Source organism: Apteryx rowi, unplaced genomic scaffold, assembly GCF_003343035.1.
Source record: "Apteryx rowi isolate R43461 unplaced genomic scaffold, aptRow1 scaffold_53, whole genome shotgun sequence".
In the NCBI taxonomy this organism is placed as follows: Eukaryota; Metazoa; Chordata; class Aves; order Apterygiformes; family Apterygidae; genus Apteryx; species Apteryx rowi.
In genome coordinates this window covers 3,548,766-3,570,117 of record NW_020450794.1, presented here as the reverse complement: position 1 = coordinate 3,570,117, position 21,352 = coordinate 3,548,766, and positions in this window count along the sequence as shown.

Here is a 21,352-nt window from a genome sequence, read left to right as displayed (position 1 = left end):
TGACCATGAGCCAGCAATGGGCCCTTGTGGCCAAGAAGGCCAATGGTATCCTGGGGTGCATCAGGAAGAGTGTTGCCAGCAGGTCGAGGGAGGTGATTCTCCCCCTCTGCTCAGCCCTGSTGAGGCCACATCTGGAGTCCTGTGTCCRGTTCTGGGCCCCCCAGTACAAGAGAGACATGGCACTACTGGAGCAAGTCCAGCGAAGGGCTACAAAGATGATTAGGGGACTGGAGCATCTCTCTTATGAGGAAAGRCTGAGAGAGATGGGCCTGTTTAGCCTGGAGAAGAGAAGACTGAGAGGRGATCTTATCAATGTATACAGATACCTTAAGGGAGGGTGTCAAGAGGATGGGACCAGACTCTTTTCAGTGGTGCCCAGCGACAGGASGCGAGGCAACGGGCACAAACTGAAACACAGACGCTTCCATCTGAACATGAGGAAAAACTTCTTCACTTTGAGGGTGACAGAGCACTGGCACAGGTTGCCCAGAGAGGTTGTGGAGTCTCCTTCTCCGGAGRTATTCAAAACCCACCTGGACATGATCCTGTACAATGTGCTCTAGGTGACTCTGCTTGGGCAGGGGGATTGGACTTAGATGACCTCCAGAGGTCCCTTCCAACCTCAACCATTCTGTGAGTCTGTGACCTCCAGATTTTGAGGAAAGAGTGGGAGTATCTGTCGTAAATGCTGGATGATCATTCACTGTGTCCACTGTGCCCTTCTTTTCTTCTGTGGTCGCAGCTGTTCATTGAATTTTTCTGCCTGAGCATGGTTGCAGTTGCTGCACAGGGACTAATTCTGAAGCAAGAGAGAAATTGTACTCACTCATGCCAAAACCATCTTCTCTTTTCTTTCAGACCAGAAAGGTCTGTCTTGCCTGTGGAATAAAAGGGAAAGTTGCAGTAGGCCAGTGCATTTGGGATTTGATGTCGGAGACCGAATCAAGAAGAACGTGGCCTTCATTCTCAGATCCTTTGATTTAGTGGATTGAGCCCTAGCCCTTCACTTTATTTTAATGATGGCACTTTTCATTTAATGGTATGTCAAACTCAGCACAGCAAACTGAGCTGGAATCTGTTGTCCTTGGATCGCATCTGTGTTCAGATATTAGAAAGGACAGGCACTACAGACAGGGAAATAGTGACTTCTCACCAGAGTGGTGTGTGGCAGCCTGACACAGAAACTTCCTGGAGCTCTGTTTGGTGTCCTGGAAAAAATCTCTGGCATTGAAATATTTATTGAGGAATTTCTTTAACCCATGTTGGCTTTGTGGGATTGGAAACTCTCCTGACATATTGAATTATATTGGAATATTGCCATTACTTCAGTGAAAACCAGATTGGACACTTCTTAACCTCCATTTTGATAATCTTATTAAACAGTCTTAGAAACTAAGAAATGAAAACCCTTTTGGAAATCTGAGGCTAATTACGGATGAATCAGCACTTTTGACAAGGCCGATAAAATGGCTGTGAATTGCAAGAACCCTCTGACTGTCTTCTGGTCACTTGCACTGTATTAGTGAGGAATCATCACAAAAAATGTTGCACTCAAACAGAAAAAGGAGGAAAGGGGGGAAGAGAGGAAAACTATCTTCATCCTTGGATATTGTCAAAACTTGACTGGACAATGCCCTGAATAACCTTATCCAGCTTTGATGTTGCCCTGCTTTGAGCAGTGACTTGGACTAGGGACTCCTGCAGCTATCCCAACCTAAGTTACTCAGTGATTCTGTGAATTTTCCTGAATTATTTCTCAAGCTCGAGTGTTTTCTCTTAAACTCTTTTCGTGTCCTTTGGTTGCTTTGGATGATGGAAGGAGCAAAGCAGGTGGCCAGGAGCAGTCTGAGATGGCCAGACCCACCTCAGTTTTATGCTGGGGAAATCATAAGCCTAGGTTTAATGCATGTTAACCCAGTTGTTCAGCAAAAGGGAATATGGAGTATACAGTAGTATTCCCACTTCCAAGGGGTCCACAGATCTTGCAAGAGAAGCATGATTCTGACTGGAATAGGAAAAATTTGGTGCAGCTGTATGTCAGCAGAGTTGTAGCTGATAATGGAGTTGTAGCTAAATTTAAATTGAGCCCAAGAGAATTAATTCTGGGCTTTCCTACATTGGAAAAGCAATGAACCCATAAACACCCACTTACATAAAATTTGACTTGGACATCAAAAGTCTTCCTTCATAAACATCCCATGTATTTATTAATAGTTCTTAATATCTGCTGGAGGTTGTGCAGAGGGCCTGTAAAGCACCTGAGAGCAGCTCAGCAGATGTGTGCCACACTGCTTTCTTTACTCTTCCAGCCTTTTGCCTTCTCAGCCCTCCTCGAAGACTCCGCAAGAAGGAATCACTGAGCCAAATTTGTTTTTGTTGATACTGATGACTTTAGGAATTTTACTGAACTTACTTCAGCTAGTTCACCAACACTGAAGCAACTTTCCATGCCTGATTTACTTGACATTTCCAGCCTTAATCTTTAGGGGAATGCAAGCTCCCAAATATTTATAACAAACTGCTGAAAGTCTCATCCTGGGCCAAAAGACAGAGGATGCACTCCAGCGACTAAAAGCAGTGAGTTAGCGCCAGGCTATCTACAGTCCGCAAGGGTTATGCTGAAAATATTAAGAGCCTCTTTGCGGGAGAGCATTTGGAACTGGAGAACAAGGCATGAGAGCAGCCTGGCTGGGTAGATTTCCAGGCCTAAGGAAATATTTGTACCAGACTAACAATCATGATAAAGTTCATTTTAAGCCAGGGTGTATGTTGAAAAGTCAGCTCTTTCTGCACATGTTCAAGTGCTCAGATGCCTTGGGGAGGGCCCATGCTTTGGAAACAGCTTGACTCAAGACTTGATGACTGTGTGACAAAGGACATCAGTGCAGTAAAAGGTACTGGCTGAAGCCTGGCTGGCTGTGGGTGGCTGGAAATGCCCTGTTTGGGAAAATACAAGTGGAGCCATGTTTAGCTTGAAAATCAGAGCTGGTCCCCTGTGAAGGAGAACAGATTTTCAGGTCTGAATATTCTGGATTTTTTGTTCTCCTGCCAATTCAGAGGGCTCAAAACAGTCTTGTGTTGTAGACTTTTATTTTTTTCTTGGTGGTGTTCTTGGAGCTATTTTGAAGACAATGACCGATTCTGGAAATACTTTGTCTACTCATAATCAGTTCTGTTTAACTTTGCTAGCTTCATGTGCGTGCCCTGTGCCAGAGCAGGGCCCTGGGATACCTCAAAGGGCTTGACCAGGGCTTGCAGACTTGAATGTAATGGGCTGATGGAGTCACTATTCCTGTCCTTAAATTCCTACCTTCCAGCAGCCAAGTGTTCTCTTGAATGTTGCCTAGAATCAGTTAAGTAGTTCCCAGGATAAAACCTTGATGAAAAATTTGTTGAAGTCTTTCCTCCTATGTAGAAAACTGCCCTTACCTAATTATCTGGTCCAGAAGGGAGCTTCAGAGGCTGTTTTAAATCACAATATGTCCACACCTGTAGTGTCTGCACTTCAGACTTGGTATCCATATTGCAGAAAAGGACTCACGCTAGGTCAGTGGTAAGATATCTCTCAGTGCATGTGCTGTACTTGGCTTCTAAGCCTCTTCCCTGGTATTGTCCGGTTGCAGAGGGTTACTTTGAGGAAGATGGCAAATTGGACTCATCCTGCAAGGAAATTGCATTTGGAGTGTTCATTCACTTATTAAAGGCAAGCCAGTGTTTAACTTTTCTTCGACACAGTATTAGAGGGAAGTGAATGAATTACTGAATGAACTATCTTCAAAAGTTCCCTGAGGCTTATATCATACTGCACTTACCAAAAGCATGATGCCTGCTGTGCTCAGATAATCCATTTACAAAGCTTTTAAAAATATTTAAGGGTGAACTTTGTAGGTTTCCTATTTCAAATTAAACAAAGCATTGACTTTTTTTAGAAAAGCCCCCTGAGAAGTGCAAAATCTCATTGTTTTAAAATAATTTTCAAAACTTGTTCCCAGTTCCCAACAGCCCTGTCTATTCTCTGAGCTGACTTTTTCCTATAGTGTTATTCTCAATAAGGCAGTTTTTCTTCAGTTCTCTGTGATTATCTGATGTGATCTGTTCAAAATACAGCTTATACCCAGAGATGCAACCTGTGACTCAAGATGTGCTGAAATCGCTGGCTGCTGGAAGGTGGGAGGGGTGCTAAGGAAAGAGGCATTTTTGTCATGCTTTATAGATTCATAGCAGTGTTGGTGGGAAGCAACTGCTGGAGATCTGTGATCCAGCATCCTATTGCTGATGCTAGATCAGGGTGGCTGAGGTTTTGTCATGACTCAGCTCATGATGGGGCTTCTCCCTGTTCAACCTCTACAGTGACCTAGATCCTGGGGAAGAAGTTTTTCCTACTGTCCCATCTGAACCAACCAGGCTGCAACTCCTGTTGCTCCCTGCTATGTCATCTTCCAAGAGTTTGGCTCACTGCTGCTGTGGCTGCCCTTCAGGTAGTTCTAGGCTGTTATCAGATGTCCCTGTGGCCTCCTTCACCAGACTGTGCAAGCCCAGCTTGCAGTGATCTTCCAAATTGTGTGCTCCTTGGCCACTGGTATGGATTGGAGGCTGAGCGTTGCCTCATCTAGCACAGCAGATCTTATGTTTGTACTTCCTTTCAAAGACRTTTTTGTCCTTTGGTCTCCTTGCCAGACAGCTCCAAAACTGACAATGAGGTTTAGCTCCAAGTCTTTTAAATTTAAAATTTTTAAATTTTAATCCAGGTCTGTTTCGGACATTGCAAAACATAACCTCTTTTTACTGATTCAAGCTTTTTTCCCTTTTTACCCTGTTCTCATAGAGTTGAAAATTTCTGCAAGTGCAAAAAGCTGAGCTGCTCCTGCTAGCATGGCTGAAAATGTGGTTCTGGATGTTCATCTATAGCAGCTGTTGTGCTTTCCACTGGGATCTTTTGCCCTAATGTACCAGGTTTTTTGCTCTTTAGTGGGTGGCAGGGCTGTGAGTAACCCATGCTGCTGCAGAGGTATGGCAGCAGGCTGTTAAAGGGCCAGTGACAAGCTCTCTTAGGCCAATGTACTACTTGCCTATGCTGGAGCTGCTCTCCCCGGCAGGAGAAGCAGTACTTGTCCGTTAAGGACAACGAAAGGAGTTTTTCCCGTGGTGTGAGTGACACTGATATTAGAGCATGTGGAATTAAGCTAAAGGTAAATGTGACTTGTAAGTGGCTTTAAGTTGTCCCGGTTCCTGAGGGCAAGTGACTAAGTGACTACATGTCTCATAAATAATTTTCAACCTAAATTGAATAATAAATCCTGTCATGTAAAATCTAATTTTCGTTCTGTATATATTCTGCAGTCGCTCCAGTTCTTGCTATGGTCCATCAAGTTGCAAAGACATCCAGTATGAAAGGCTAGGAGTCATTTGCCTTGATTTAGGGTTTTCATCTGCTGTGCAAGCTGGGAAATTAATTGGAATGGTTGTTCACACTTCAGAGGAAGCAAATCAAATCTCAGCTGATTATTGAGAGACACAATGACAACTTCCAGTTCCTCAAGGGCAGCCTTCAGATGACCATGGCTTTTGGTTCCCTGAATGGGCAACCCACCACCTTTCCCACTTCCACAGCCTCTCTTCAATACTTTAGTCCTTGGGACAGCGGAGAAATGGAAAGAGGGCTTCATACACAGGGATTTTCAGAGTGCTTTTGGGCACTTTCTTCCCTGGATTTGTACAGAAGCAGACTTGATGAGTCCTGAAGGTGAACAGGATCAGAAGCATCTATGGAGTCTCCAGGCCTACCTGTTAGTTCTGGAAACATCCATGATGGTGTGGTGGGTGCTCAGCTTTCTTCAAGTTCTGGCCCTGCTTGCGAACACAGATTTTGCAGTCCTGCAGTTGCCTGGACATCAGTCAGCTCCTTCCTAATCCCCTCAGACTGTAGATGTCACAGCCACCAAAGATCTTGGGTAAAGGTGCAAAGGGAAAAGATCCCCACAAGAGAACTGAGACAGTTGATTTGCTGTTCAAGGAGCCTTGTGTCATGATGGACATGTTGCATGGGCTGGGGAAAAGTCTCTACCCCTGCCCAGAGGTCAACAGCAGGCTTTGGAGGAAGAAAGTGGGAAAGAGTGCRTGGTAGACCACGTGGATACTTTGGAGTGTATGAAAAGCCTCATCATGTAGGATACTGCTTTCTCACTGGAGGCTGGAGAAACTGTATCAAGTGGATACAACCAGGACTGGCTGCCCTGCTGAAGCAGCAAAGCCTGCTGAGGAGATGCAAAATGTCAATTTGATATATCCTGGAGTGACATCAGCCATCCAAATTACCATTCTCTTGGGGTTCAGAAGGTCATGGTTGAATATGAAGCTATGGCACAACCTTACCAAACTGAGCTTCAATGCTTTTTTAGCAAGGCAAGATGAGGGGCAGAGGCATCCAGTAGGCCAATGCTGAGGTGAGCAGCTGGTGTCACCCACAGGGATTTGGCTTCCTTGACCATGGTGGCTGGTGCGAGGACCCAGGAGGACTATGGAGAAGGGATGCAGTTCACCAGTCACCAGTGGTGGTTCTGCTTCAGGAAGCCACACTAGAAACCTCCAGTGGTCCGTCCCCACCCTCACAGCTGTGACTTTGCAGTGGTGGTCAAATCCATCATGAAAAAAATGAGCTCTGGTTTTTGACAGGGACACAGCAATCTGCTCCTTGATACCTTCAACAGATCTGGAGCTGCACACTATAAATGAGAAGCTGTGATGACTCTTCTCCCTTATTGAGAACTTTGCYGGATCTGGCAGCATTAAAGGAAGCAGGGAAATGAACGTATCTGTGCTCACTGAGACTGTTTTGAATTAGCTTTCTATTTCTTTTTAATTCCCCAAAGCAAGGTCACATAAAGGTATTGGAAAATTTCAAGGCAAGAGAACTCAACACCTCAAACTTTGTATAAAATAGAATTTTATATATAAAGTGCTGGAATATTTGGCAGTCTGGCTAATCTCTAAGCAATAACTAAGGTTTTAAATGCTTTCTCAGAAAACCTAGAGGCTTTAATTTTGGCAAAACAATGTCAACACACTGTCAGTTCCCTCCTGGTAGGTAATTACAGAGAGCAATAAATATTTTTGAACTCCTAGATGTGGGCTACTTCAAGGGGAGAAGAATAAAGAGGTCAAGGTGTTAAAGGCAATTTATCTCCTGGCTTGGAAAGATGTAAATCTGGCAGACACTTAACCTGCCAGGTCACATATTAGCACAGTACATCCCACAAAGCTACAAGCTTTGTGCAAATAGCCTCTGTATTGGGAAGTTCAGGCATTTTGGCTGAAGTCATGGAAGGGACCCAGCATTTCTGATGCTGAGATCCATCCTCCTGCAGTTCATCCACATACAGCTTTGCAGGGCAACCAGGATACTGAATCACAGCTGAGAGCTGTTTAAAAGACAACGGAACAAAAATACCTGTGTAAAYGTAATGTTATGTGCTGTGGTCATAAATATGCATCTTTAATTAGATGCATACTCCTTGAGGTGTAATGGAGAAGGCAGCACTGTGCAGAGGCTGGTTTCTAATTTGAGATGTGCTCCAGTCACATTGAAAAATATTTTTGCATTTGTATACGATTGATAACTTTTCATAACACATGCAGAAAGTCCAAGAGATTTGGTGTTATTGTTGGCCTTTTGAAACATCGTTTTACATTTTTAGCCCCATTTCTGGTGGGGGAGTAAGTGGGCATGATGTCTTCCCCCCCGCCCTGTTCACCTGTTTACCTGCACCCTTACAGCTTTTGAACCCATTTGCCAAATTCAATCAGATCTGACCAAAGGGAAGAGATCTCAGAGCTGTCAAATTCAATTATACCCCAGTTGCCCTAGCTACTATAATGCTTAATGAAACCTGGCACTTGCATGGAGGTAAGAGCTCCTTTTGGGCCCACATTCAGTTAGAGGAGGCTAAGACCAGCCCATGCCCCTTTCGTATGAGCTGGGTCATTAGTCCTGTTGAGGCCATTCAAAACATTTTTTCTGAATTGAAAGTTTTTTCATCTTCTGAAAAGTTCTAAACTAGTTTTTTATAATTGATTGTCATTACATATAGGACTATTCCATGCTGATGTGTGTCGGGGGAAATCTGGTTGACTGAATRTTGATTTTCTTCTTCCCTTTCCAGAGCTGCGTTCTTTGTATCATGCGCTGGCAGAAACGTAAGCTAGAGAAATAGGCACATGAGAAAACAGAGCAAAAGGGGAATGGAAAATAATGTTGCCAGGGTAACTTTCTCATGATTTCCAAAGACTTTTTTTTAAATCCTTCAAAACATTAGTCATACCTACTTATTTTTTAATATTTTTATCTGTCGATTCAGAGTTTGCTTTAGTGTGGAAAGAGTGGAGGTAGAGGAAAACTGCTCCGCAGAGAGAAGCAGTTTGTCAGTGAGCTCTCGGCTGCTGGAGTGGAGTTTGCAATTAGGAACATGACAGTTTTACGTGGCTGTGGTGAAAGTGCCAAAGCCATGTAACGACATGCACGTGTCCCTGTAATGACTGGCATTGCAGGGGGCATGCAGAAAGGCTTGCTGCAACAACAGGCCCTCCCCCTCCTTTGCACTCCAGGGAGACTTTGCAAGCCATAAATCTTGGCTTTCGTGCTGAAAACAGTTCAGAATGTACCATTTACGGATGTTTTTGCCCTCTGGTTTTGCAAAAGGAGCTGCAATGCCTTCTGTAACTACATAGTGACTGCAATAAAGCTCTACTAGTTATGCATCCGTTCCCCTCCCAGATCATCAGAGCTCATCTAAAACAGTATTTCCAGCATCCCTAGCAAGAAGAGAGATTTGGATGAAAGCTTTCATTTTACCCCTGCGTGATTAAGTGCAATTAGGAATTCATTATCGTTATTCCTTCTGGGGATGTGGGAATATATATATATATTTTAAAAAAAAGAAGGTTCTGAAGCCAAAACAAAAGCCCCCTGGAAATGTTGGAGATATGGAGCCAAATTAACTAGTAGTTCTCCGTAGTGAAGACAACTTGCTTACCTAGCTCAAAAGTCTCATGCCCAAATGCTGACCATTCATTTTCCGACTGTTTCATTTTCGCTTTCAAAATGGACGTGGTCATGGCAAATCCTGCTGTGCTCAAGGAAAGCCCTGGGGATTCAGGGTCATCTTTGTCATCAGCTGCCCAATGCTCCATTTGTATCCTTTGGGGTAGGGTTGTTTTTCTTCCTGGGAGGGGAAAAAAATGGATATGGTTTTAATCCATTGTGAGATTGGGTTTTGTGCTGTCAAGTGATAGCTGCTAATCTTGGGACTTCAGAGTGCCTCATTTTCCCTGGCTGTAGGTCTTGAATAATGCTACAGGGTGCCTTTGCAAAGTGGGGAAAAAAACCCAGCTAGATAAGAACCACAAATGTGAGTTTTTTAAAGGCAATTTCTAGGCTCAGAGGGGTTGGTCTGTTCTACAAAATTCATAGTTGTGTTACTTCAGGTATATGAGAGGGGTCTAATTTTGCATCAGGAGCATCTTTCTTAAATGGAGGGCAAATCCCCAAGCCATCTCTAAAGTGATGCTCACAACCTCAGGAGCAATCGTTCGTGTGCCTGCTGAAGAAGCCAGGGAGGCAGACCTGTGCACACAAGCACAGCGTGAGCAAGGCCCAGGAAGGCACTTACGAGGGGACAACCATTGCTTYGTCCGGGTAGAACTTATTGCTTCATGTATGACCTGGACTGTTGGGTGCCATGTCCTTCCAGGAGCACCCGATTTAAAAAAAAAGATATCCCCATGCTTGCCTATGTGCTGCTTCTGGTCCAACAGTGAAACGGAGTCAGTGAAACCAGAGCGAACCCCTGCGCAGATGCCAGGTCGAGCTGGGTATAGCCACTAACCGGCTCCGAATTCAGGGAGACTTTGGCGTGTTTGAAAGGCTGAAGGAGATCATGCGATATCTCCTGTCTCTCTGGGAGACTGATGCTGAGTTAAATTTAACTTAAGATGAAAACATCTGTTACTCTTCAGAGTAAATACGCTCTGATAATCCTCCAATTGATTGAGAATCAGACAGTTCGGAAGACATAAACTGGAGGCTTTTAAGTCATTACTGTTTATACTCGGAGCAGAAGCAACAGCATTGTTTCCCACTCTTATGAGTCATGACTGGAGGTAATGAAAACCTCCTTCAGGATGTGATGATGATTGAAAATGAGTTGGAGATGTTGGTACCTCTTCAACAAGAAATGGAGAGGAGGGTGTTACAGACTGGCAGGATTGTCCTGATCTTATGGAAAATTCACGTTTGCCCTATTAGCTGCCAAGGGCCTACGGGGCTGTCAGGCGTTGCTATTGTTAAGCTAATTCATTATTTAYGTTGCAGTTGTGCCCGGAGATCTTCAGCAGGCCTTTGGGTTGCCTTGTGTTAGGTGCAGGCATGCAGGAAATGAAGTGGAATGTCACTTTATGGAGCCTGTTTCTCGCCAATCCCCAGCGGAGAAGCAAGGGCCAGAYGCAGGCTAACCTCAACAGTCACCTCGGGTGCCCTGGCTTTGGCTTTCCCAGATTAAATTATGGGGTTTGGCTGACTCCTCTGAGGGACTGAGTGAATTTTTTCAGTATAAGGTATCTTAGTTTGAGTCATCTGTGAAATGCTACCTATGGTCTAGCTGTCTTGGCTGAGTAAAACCCAGGGCTGGTGCGAACTGAAGTCAGGGCAGCTCCAGGCCTGATCTTCAATGCAGGGAGAAGTTTTCTTGAAAATATATCTTGAAGAGGTCTTCCTGTTACCCWATTTGATAATGGCAATCACATCCCACCGTTTCCTCTTCTAAGGTGTAACTTAAATGCTGCRTTTTCTTTTCCCTCTGTTTTCTGCCATGGCCAGGAAGTTTTTGGCCTTTGAAGAGAAACTGCGGAGACTGACAGCAGGCTCAGACCCAGTGCCCTCAAACACAGCAGGACTGCTCTCCGTGGTGGGTGCTCCAGCACAAGCTTTCTTTTCCCCTCTACTGCTTCCTCTGGCCAGTTATTTTTCAGCTCTTCCAAATTGGTGACTTCTTGGCCCAGAATTGCTTCAGTTTCAATGCAGTTTGTTCCTCAACATGGGCTGTGAGTCACTGTGGATTATTAAACCATTATCTACTTGCTGGACCTGCATGAATAAAGCTCAAAAGCTGGTTTATAGGGATGGTAGATATGATTTCCTCCCTAAGAGCAATCAAACTGGCCTTACTCAAGCTGTGCAAAAYAAGTATTCCAGCACAGAACAAAAGGAAATTTTAGCCCCAACACTTTACTGAATTAAGTGCTGGCTACATGTAGCGGAAAGAGTTAAGGAAGTGAGATGGGGGTTTTGAATAACTGATGCTGTAATACCTTCTGCTCCATCTATGAGAAGAAACAGATAATGTGTGCAGGGACAAATCCCCCCCTCCCACACTGCATTTTGGGTGAAGGCTTTCCAGGGAAAATCCAAACGAGTTACTTGCTGCTGTCTAGACTAGATCCTTGCCGGTGGTGCACCTGGTGCCTACTTGCACTGACAGCCCCTGGACTCCCCATCAGTAAGTGATCTTCACCAGAAGAGCTGCTGTCCTTCAGCGCCCTACAGAGCTGGGTGCTTCTGGCTGTTCTGGTGTGGTGCAGTGGYATGTACAGGTAAATGCTTCCCCACTGCCCCAAAATTCCCCACAGTGTTCCCACCCTGCAGGGACCGGTCACTTGACCTGGCAGTCACCGACTTGCGTTTGCACTCCATGTCTTCCCCCTGTGCATGTTCCTCCTTCTCCAAGCCTCACTGCCTTGTATTAGAAGGACCATGGCAGGACCTGCCAGGAGGATTGCAATAGCCTATAAAACAAGGCGTTCAATGAGCAATGGAGCTAATTACATCTGGTTTCCTACAGATTTAGGGAGAGCAGTGCCTATTACATGTGCAATCAATATTTTCATCTCTCTTCTCTCTCTACAGAAGATGACTTCTTGCAACACAATGTAAATTCCATAATCCTTTGTTCAAGAATCAGAATCTAACTTCATATTTTCGCTTGTTGCTCCTGCTGCAGAAAATGTGTTGAATGCAGGCTCCTCAAGAACTGCTTAAGTGCTTTAGCTTTGCCCCATTAAAACCTATTGCTCTGAATTTCTCTTAAATACAGCAGCAGAGCTCAAGCTGGTTTCATCTGCACCTGATGTGCATGCATCTATGTAGTGTCTGTTCCAAAAGATATCTTCTTGTAGCAGCACTGGAAAGAGCATTATATTCTTTGGGGGATTAAATAACACTGTTTCTGTCAGTCAAAGTCTAGATGAAGACTTGCAATACACTGAGTCTAAACTGCTGTGATGTGGTGTGTCGTACTTGCAGTGATATTTGAATTACAGCATCCCATGAGCACCATGACACTCATCTCACCTCATTACCTCTGTTCTGCCTGAACATCACCCTGAGCTATCTGTTACTCTAAGCTTCCTGGCTTTGGCCAGTATTTGGCCCAGCTATGCTTTGAGGCCTTAGAGGATATTCCTCTTGCTCCTGCTGGTCTCGATGGCAAAGCTGTCATTGGCTTTGGGCAGATGCAGCCTCCTGTAATGGCAGTGACATGTTTTCTGTAGCAAAATGTCAATGTTTGCAGCCACTCTCTGAATAATTTTCCATGCGAGTCCTGCTCGGAATACAGTAATACATGAGAAGACAAACTGAATTGGACAGAATGACACTCTGCAGTCAACCCCACTCTGTGCAAGCCAGTGGATGTTCAGATGCCTTGCATGTTTTACATCCAGAATCAAGTCTTGCTTGAGTTTGATTTTAATTTAATTTTGCAAATTGTGCATGGAGATTGCTTATAGTCAAGTCCAAGAACCACGGAGAGCTTCATGTCAGTGGGGCGTGTGGTACAAAACCTGATGTGGAATGGCAGAAACCTTTCACTCCTGAGTTAAGGCATGGCAGACGGTGCAAGCAAGAAAGAAACCAGCAGCAAAGCAAAACCATGAACAGTTTGTTTCTGCTCCCACCCATTCTGCAGGTTTCGGAAGACCTATTGCACTTGGATTTCCACTGCAGAGACCGTCTAGTCCAACACATATAGATGTATTGAACCTCTYAATGGTAGAAAGTGATTTTCCAAGTTACCAAGTTTTCTCTCCTTCTGTGTTTAGTAATCCAGCTCAAAAGTAGGAGGAGGTTGTGTCATGATGGAGAAAAAAGGCTGATTAGATTTTGTTTTTCCGGATAGCTTGGGAACCCCTCCCCTTTCCTGAAGCCTTTACAAGTGCCTGCTGTTCTGTCTGGTTTAATTCCAAGCTTTCTTGAAGTTCATGGAGTGTCTTTGGCTTCTCTGCGCTTTCTCGTGGAGTCCAGCATACACAAAACTACTTCTCCTGTTCCATTAAAAAGCCAGACAGCACAACCTCTTCCCTCCTTGAGTTCTGCTTGAAATATGCACCTCTTAGGTTTTATTTTGGAAATTAAGTGTACAAATACTAGTGATTATCCTATGGAGTGCCTTTGGGATGAAGGAGAAGGATGCATCCATAATAGATTTTAAATGGTGAAGAACTAAGTGTGCCAGTCCCTGAAAGTTAGTGCCTAATAGGAACATGTTGGGTGAAATTCATATTATTTTGGTAGAAGTAAAAGCTTGGGGTGACAGCCCTCTGTGTGCATGGCACCACGGATACATAGAGGTATAAGCAGGTTTGTGTGCTTTTTAATAAGGAATTCACTCAATGCATCTCTGTATCATTCCTAGCAAACAGCTGATGTTTCTAATGAATTATTTCAAATGGCAAAGAAATATTTTTACTTTAAATGGTTGGAGCTGGTAACCAGTGCTAGTGTTCCAGCCTCAGGGTTTTGTTTCCAAGAAGTAGGTGAGCTTTGTATTGTGTGATCCGAGGTGCTGAGAAGGATGAAAAGCCTCCCATGAACCATAGCAGAACCCATAAACTCTGTTGAGGGTGACCAGATCACCTCAAGAGAGGAAAAAAGGCAGGTTTTGGTGTTGTTGCTCAGATTTGCTTTATGACAAATGAAGTTTTCACAGAGCTGGGAGATTCCYTTGTGCTCTGATAAATATAGCATTAACCAAAAGTCCTCTAATGATTTGTCTTATGAAACAGATATACATGACAAGTAACTTGAAAAGGAGGCAGCTGAACCTACGCAAGACAAGTCTCAGTGCTCACTGAAAACGCTCCACAGCCTGAATTTTGAAAAGAAGACATAAAAATATTTCTTCACAACAAAATTAAAGATACGCAGCTTCCTGCACTTGATTTACCAAGGCAATAGAGCACTCCTGGTGGGAGGGAGGGGGGAGGCAATCCTTAAATGGTGGTGTGCCTGTTCACCTTGTCTTAGATGGAGCTGACCTGTTCTCCCCTAAGGACTATGCGACCATATATAGCATAATTCTGATTATGAGCATGTATACAATAAACATGAGGTTTAAAAGCTTCTGGGAGCCTGTGTGCTCCYTCATCACAGCCCCTCTGCATGTTTCGGAGAGAAAGCATAGAGCTAAACCTCACCATTTCCTTTATTTTGATGATCCAGTGATGCCTGAGATCATTCCACTGACTTTGAGGGGTTTAGGTTCAACCTCTTGCTTCCTCGCATCAGCAAGGTCATGTATTTTCAGCACAGCACTTAAAATACATCCCTTATCTCCAGTGGGTGAGCTGTGACTGCTCTCGATTGTGTCTGTTGCAACCCCCTGTCTCTCGCCTTGGAAACCGTGCTGTGTAGCTCCTTGTAAGCGAGGTCAGCCTTCCCCTGGGTGCTTTCACACAAGAATGTTTTTGCAGATTGTGGTGTCTCCCAACAGAGCTAGCCTTGACCCTTCAATGTGACAAAGTTGATTGGCCAGCTGCTGTCCCCATGACTCTGCTTCTGCACCACAATGCACGGATCTGCTTTGGCATGGCAAGCTCTTCTCGTGGTGGCGCCGACGCGATGTTCATTCTGGTGGAAGGAGAGGCCCTTGGGGTCTTTTGGCGCTGGTCAGGCCCTCTGAGGAGGTAGCGTCGAGGCTGCGTGCATGCTGGACCCACTTAGCCAARCCATCGAGCTCCCTCCTGCAAGGCTGGTTGCCCAGTCTGTAGGGGAAGCGGGCGCAGGTCCAGTGGTCTTTGTTCAGGAGCAAGCGTGAAGACCTCCAGTATTTATYTTCTGTTAGAGGATACAGTAATTCTAGGAAATACAGTCTTCCGTGTCATGCTCTGCTGAAGGCAGATTCTTGTGAGACCGGAGGAAAAAGAAACAGCTCCCGTCAAACTAATGCRCTTCCCCTCTCTCACAGCCTGCTGCCAAGCACAATAAACCTTGTTTTGGTGTAGACTGAAGCATTGCAGGCAAAACTTGATTCCATTATTACATTTCATTTGTTTTCTTGGCATTGTCTTGTTCCTGTCAGGCTCCCTGATAATCCATTTTTCTTTTCATTTTGCTGGGGGGGGGGTTCTGTCCACTTATATTTACTTAGTGCCCAAATCAATCTYCTGTTACCAGTCATTCATTTCAAACCCATCCACTTTATAGAGACTACAAATGACTTGGAAGTCACTTCTGTTTTATTTTTAAAGGTCATTTGCCAGTAATAAAGCACCATCAAATCTAGTTTCATAGTTGGAGGAAATCAGCAAAATAGGTCATTTTTCCTCCCAGAGATGAACTCTATGTTTGCTTGTTTGGATGGAGCTTTCTCCTTGGACTCCAGTGAATGATATTTCCAAGTGCTCCAAAGGAGCACCCAGTTGAACGGGGATCCTGTTGTTTAGCCATGTTTCCTTAGTTTTGTGCAGGTTAGGATAGYGGAGGCGCTCTGACAGGATTGTTTTAAATCAGAGCGCTCCTCCTAATAGCAGCTGACAGTTTAATTGATGTCTTGGCTTTTCTGTTAGCTGTTTTTGGCAGCAGCACCCCTGCTGCTGTGCAATGTCTAACCCCGCGCTATTAATACGCGGCGCTCAGCAGCACATACCTGCAATCCATTTCAGAAAAAGAACATATGAACGACCGTGCAATAGAATTTCTTTGTGGGATGGCCGTTAATTATTTGCACAGTCAAACACATGCTCCTGCGAGTGTCCAGGTTGAAAGAACAGCGGTAAGTCAAGGGAAGGAAGGGGACAGTTAATGCAATGGTGTTGTGTAATTTTTTTAGATCCTTTTCAAGGGTTGCTGATTTGGGGGTGGGGAAGGGAGCATTTAGGGGAAAAGCTTGCAGATTTTCTTCAGGYAGGGAAGGGCCAAAACTTTGGAACTGGACCCATCTCAGACAAATTTGGCACTGGAGCAGCAGACGAAAGGCCCTACAAGCATAATAGATGGTTAAGTAGGAAGGTGAAATCCTATTAGTATTCCTGCTGATGAAAAGACTGGAGAATGGATCCAGCCCTTATTAGACATCAGAGAATCTGCACAAACTCTCTCYTCATTCCTTCGCTCCCTTTTCTTAGACAAACTGTTTCCTTTAAAAGACAGGGAATTAACTGCGCTGAAATGAACATTTTCAGTATGGTACATTCTGGTTTCTTTTTGTTGTAGTTTGGCTTTCAGACCTTTAAGTTTTTAAATAGTCCTTTTGGAAATCTTTCTCTGAGGTTTTTCTTTTTCTTGGCCTTTAGGAGGTGTTGGTTATTGCCTGTGTGTGTTGCTGTTTCTGTTCCCTCAACCTTATCTCTTGGGTCTCATTTGCAGCAGATGCCTCAGCRCTTTCAGAAAGGTGTTTTTTGCCACCGAATTCAGCAGAAGCAGCTCTGGGCTGGTCCTTCGAATGACTTCCTGATGGTGTTGCTGAGCCTTCCCCTCCTTGGTATCACCTGTTTATGTTTGAGGTGACGCAGCTGTAGCGATAAAAGTACATTAGGGAGTTTTTCAAGCCTGCTGGGTGATTCTGCCTGCTGTATGCAGAGGATCATCTTTTCTTTTTTTATGTAGCCAGCAGCTGAAAGATGGTTAATACTGGGGAAAGAGGCTTTACACTGAGCAGCAGTTGTTCATGGTCTTTCTGGCTGCTTTTGTTTCCCCTGTGAGGAAAAGAAGTCCCAAATCTGGAGCGTCTTGCCTCGGGAGCAGTGGTGGCTGAGGATACAGGAGCAGGGGGTGCTCCTTGGAAGTGAGGGAACCAGATGCCCTCAGAAGCGCCCAGGGGCCGTGCCAGGCGTGCCGGTGCTGGGCAGCAATGCCCTGAGAGCATTGCTCCCTGGGAGTCGTGCTTTTCGTCAGGTTCTCCTATTTTTCCACAAAGAACGAGCAATGTGAGAAAGGACTTTTGGGAAAGTTCTTGGTTGGCGTTTTTTTGCGTTCAGCACCCCCCGCAAGGACTACAGCGGTCCTACAGCCATGGTAGCATCTGCCCGTGGTGCAGGTAGCGCAGCAGGGGATGCACGTATCGCATCTGGGATCTAGTAGGTACTGCAGCAGGGCATGCACTAAGGAGTGAGCAGGCAATGACAGATCTTACCTGCTCAAACGGTAAATGGGAGCGCCGGGTCTCTGCCATCCCCTTGCTGATCCTGGTGGCTGCCCTGCAGCTCTGGAGGAGAAACAGGCTATAAAACCTGAGGAGCAGCGTTGTACCACCTGGGCACTGGGGCAAAGTTACCAATGCATGGAAATACCACTGTCAGCCCAGACCGCTGTGGCCCAGAAGGTTAAAAGAGCGAGAAATGACGTTACTTAGTGGCTCACTGATGTCCTGCGAAGTTTTCCTTCCCAGCCAGTTCCTGGCCTGGCTGAGGGGTAGTGAAAAAAGTTCTGTTGTAGGACTCACCTGTATCAGTCTATATTTCTTTTGACTTTTTTTTGTGGATTTAGTTCTGCTTGGGGGTTGCCGCCGGTGGTAATGGGCAAACTGTTGTTGTGGACCAACCAGCAGCAGATTTTCCTTCCTGTTTTGCTGCTGTTTTGCAAACTGACTTTTCTTTTGAAGGAGGAGGTTATGCTAATTGCTTAGGTTATAATGCCCTTTTTTTCCAGTGTTGCAGGAAGGAGGGTTTTTTTTTTTTTTCCTCCCCAAGGGAAAAGAGCATATTTGCAGAGACAGGTTTGAATCTCAGCATGTTTCTCCTTCCTTCTCCTTGTGGAACAGCTTGGGGCATCCCAGCAGGGAAACTTGGGTAGTAAACCAGTAAACTAAAGAAAAGGCGTTTCAGGGAGATGGAAACTRTTCATGGGTTGAATTTAGCAAGTGGTCTTATCTGAGAAAATAGTTTCCACTAGTGCTGAAATACTTCCTTTCAGACAGTCCTTCAAGAAGGTTTCCTGTGTCATGCAAAACCAGAACGTGTAGTGATTAACTGCAGACAGGCTGTGGGAGGCATGATGGATTTCACTACAATTAGATCAAATGCAGCTTTTTTTTTTTTTTTTTTTTTTTTGCTCCAGACTCAAGTGGAGCTAAAAAAGAGGCTCTAAGCACCTAACAGATTAGGACTGTTTTAATGTCAGGTGTGCCCCGTGGGTCAATCCACCCTGAGAAAGCCCTCTTTGTGAAACATCTTGCTTTAGGCCATCTGCAGATGCTACCAAATCACCAGATTTTGCGAATGAAAGACTTGAGGAGACAAGCTGGTGTTTCCTTTCCTCACTCAGTAATTCCAGTTTCGTAGTTTTCTAATCCCAAAACCCAGAGCGACCGAGTCAGGAGCTCAGGACTTCTTTCGGTTTGCCCGTTTTGTCTGTCAGATGTGTAAGTGCCATGAGCAGATGGCTCCTGCATTAAGTTCCTTTGTGTTGTTCATTTATTCGGTCTCTGGAGTGGTTTAACTCACTCAGACCTATGCTCCATTTTCCTTTAATGGTAGGGCACAGTTAAACGTCTAACAAAAATTTCCAGCTTCGTATTAAGAATTTATTTTTGAGCTCTATATTTATAGCTTAAGCTTTTTAATGCAAAGATACATCTACCACAGGGTGGGAGGGTGTCATCAGTAAAGCTATCATTTCTAATGTATGGCTTGGCAAGGTTGTAGCATAGCTGTATGCCGCATAACCAGGTCTACAGCCTTGATATCCTAGACAGCATCATTGTAATTTGCCATTGCACATGGTAACAGCAGCTGCAGTGCTTTATTTTGAGTCGTTGGCTACCAGGAGGAAAAGTGCATTCACTTTTTGGGAGCTAGCAAACCTCTGGTGTTTGCAGAAGTGAAGTGTCTCTACTGAGTAAAGAGGGGGAGGAGAAGGTCTTTTAGCGTGTTGCAGACAACAAAATGGTTATAAATACAGCCACCCTGCTAAGCTAGCCACTTAGGTGTTAGTTAAGTAGAAATCAGCTCATTTCTACTCACTAAGAGAAAAGTACAATCTTCAGGTCCCCTAGGTTGTAGACGTCTTTGGGGACAGCACCACCGTACGCTGTACTTTGCCTACTGGTATTCAGGACATGGACCTGTAGGTGCGAGGACGCAAGCATGGGAAATGCACTGCCCTGTGATATTACAAGGAATGGAAGGAATTTTTATTAAAAAAATATATATTTTTTATAGGCACATGAAATAGGCCAACACCTATCCAAAATGTCCCCACTTTCTCGTTATGGTGAAAAATGATGCTTGTCAGTGTGGCTGAGTGTTAGGAAAGCCTATTAATGGAAAGAGTATGAGATGGGAAGGAGATGACTTTTAATAACATGTGCATGAAGTTTTTCTTCCATTAAAATGCTGCTTTGGGCAAGAATGTGCCGTTTGACTACGTTTTGGAGAGCAGATTTTCATTCATAATGAGAACATGCATTTCGGAGCCGCTGTTATTAAAGTGAACATGCTCCAAAATGAAAATAGAAGGAATCCAAAGCCAGGGAGCCGTCAGGACAGCTCCATAGAGCCTCAGATCTTGACAAGGTGGGCTACCCAGCAAGTCCTTCCCAGCTCCTCACTTGGATAAAACCCTCTGAGTACAGGAGTATCACCAGGAGCTTTGGGGCACGGGATTGCAGCTAAGCTCATGGCAGGTTTGTGGTGTTTGAATAGGGTTTTTTCCTTAAAATCATCCAGCTTTTTGTCTTTTAGGTTATAGTATTTCTGTGGGATCAGGTAAGTTGGGAATAGTCAAAATGAACTCTTGAACTCAAAAAAAAAAAAAAAATCTGATTGCAGTTCTCTTCCCCTGTTACTGTTTGCACAATTCACTGCCCTTGGGTTTCCTTCTGACATGGAAATTTCTATTACCATGGCAGCCTTGCCAGGAAAACTAAAAGCAGGAAATCCTACTGGATAACTTGTTCACAGGAGTTTTCCAGGCAAAGAGGTAAAATGACATAAATATTGTAAAGTTCTTGGAGCTCGAGGAAGCTGTAATCCCTCTGCCTCACTTGGCTCCTTCAGGCCTTTGCTGTGTTCTCGCTGTGGTCGACAGAAGTCCCCCGCGTCCCAAGCGAGCTGCAGGATAATTGAAGTTTCTGGTTTTCATGTTTGCTGTTTCTTCCAGATTCCTGGAGGTACTAACTACTGTGCCTGGTGTTTTCTCCCTGCTGTAATACTAGCTGCTTGATGGATTAATAGCATGCGTACTTTTTATCTGTCAGTTTTTATAGTGCGCTGTGAACCCTGGGAGTATTTCTATTGCCTATCCCTTTCTCCAGAAAATGAGCAATTATTTGTACTTTTTTTTTTCCACCTTGAGAGTTCAGGCTGGTACTGTCAATTGCTGAGATGATCTCTACATGTAAGCACCTTCACAGCAAAATTAGCTTGTTCAGTTACAATTTTGGGATTTTTTTCACATACTGAATCCTTTGGTTCATAGGCAGAAATGTCACTCTGCTGAGGACAGAGAAGCAGTAAAGTGTCTCATGTATTTTCCAGGCTGGGGTTTTCATCCAGGCCTGCAAATCCAGTTTTGAGTCTGGGTCTCACCCTCTAATATCCTGAGACATGTGGCCGTGCATCATGTAAAATCACATGCATGGCACATCACGTGCCACAGGGAGCTCGCAGTAGTTGCCCCTGCACTCTCCACCTGAGCCACCTATCTCCAGTTTAAAATTCGGTGGAAGCCCATGGTCTCCAAGGCTTTGTGGCAGGGATGCTGGGCTTCATCAGATGAAAAGCTGCCCCTCTGGAGGAGAAAGAGGAGGAACATACCATAAGCAGAACAGGGTTTAGAAGATGATTCAATGCCTCAGAGAAGCGTTAGCCAAATTCCCAATTTCCTGAGGGGCTCTTTTGCTCCTTAGGAACTGTCAGCCAGTCTCATTGGTCCTCAGCCATCTGGCATGATTTACATCCCATTTCTCACACTCCTAGCCCCACAAGGCTGGGGTCGGCTTGCAGCAGATCATAGCCTGAGGTCTGGATAGTTGTACCTGGGAGAATGAGGCTCCAGTTTGTGCAGGAGAGGAGAGGAGGCTTGATA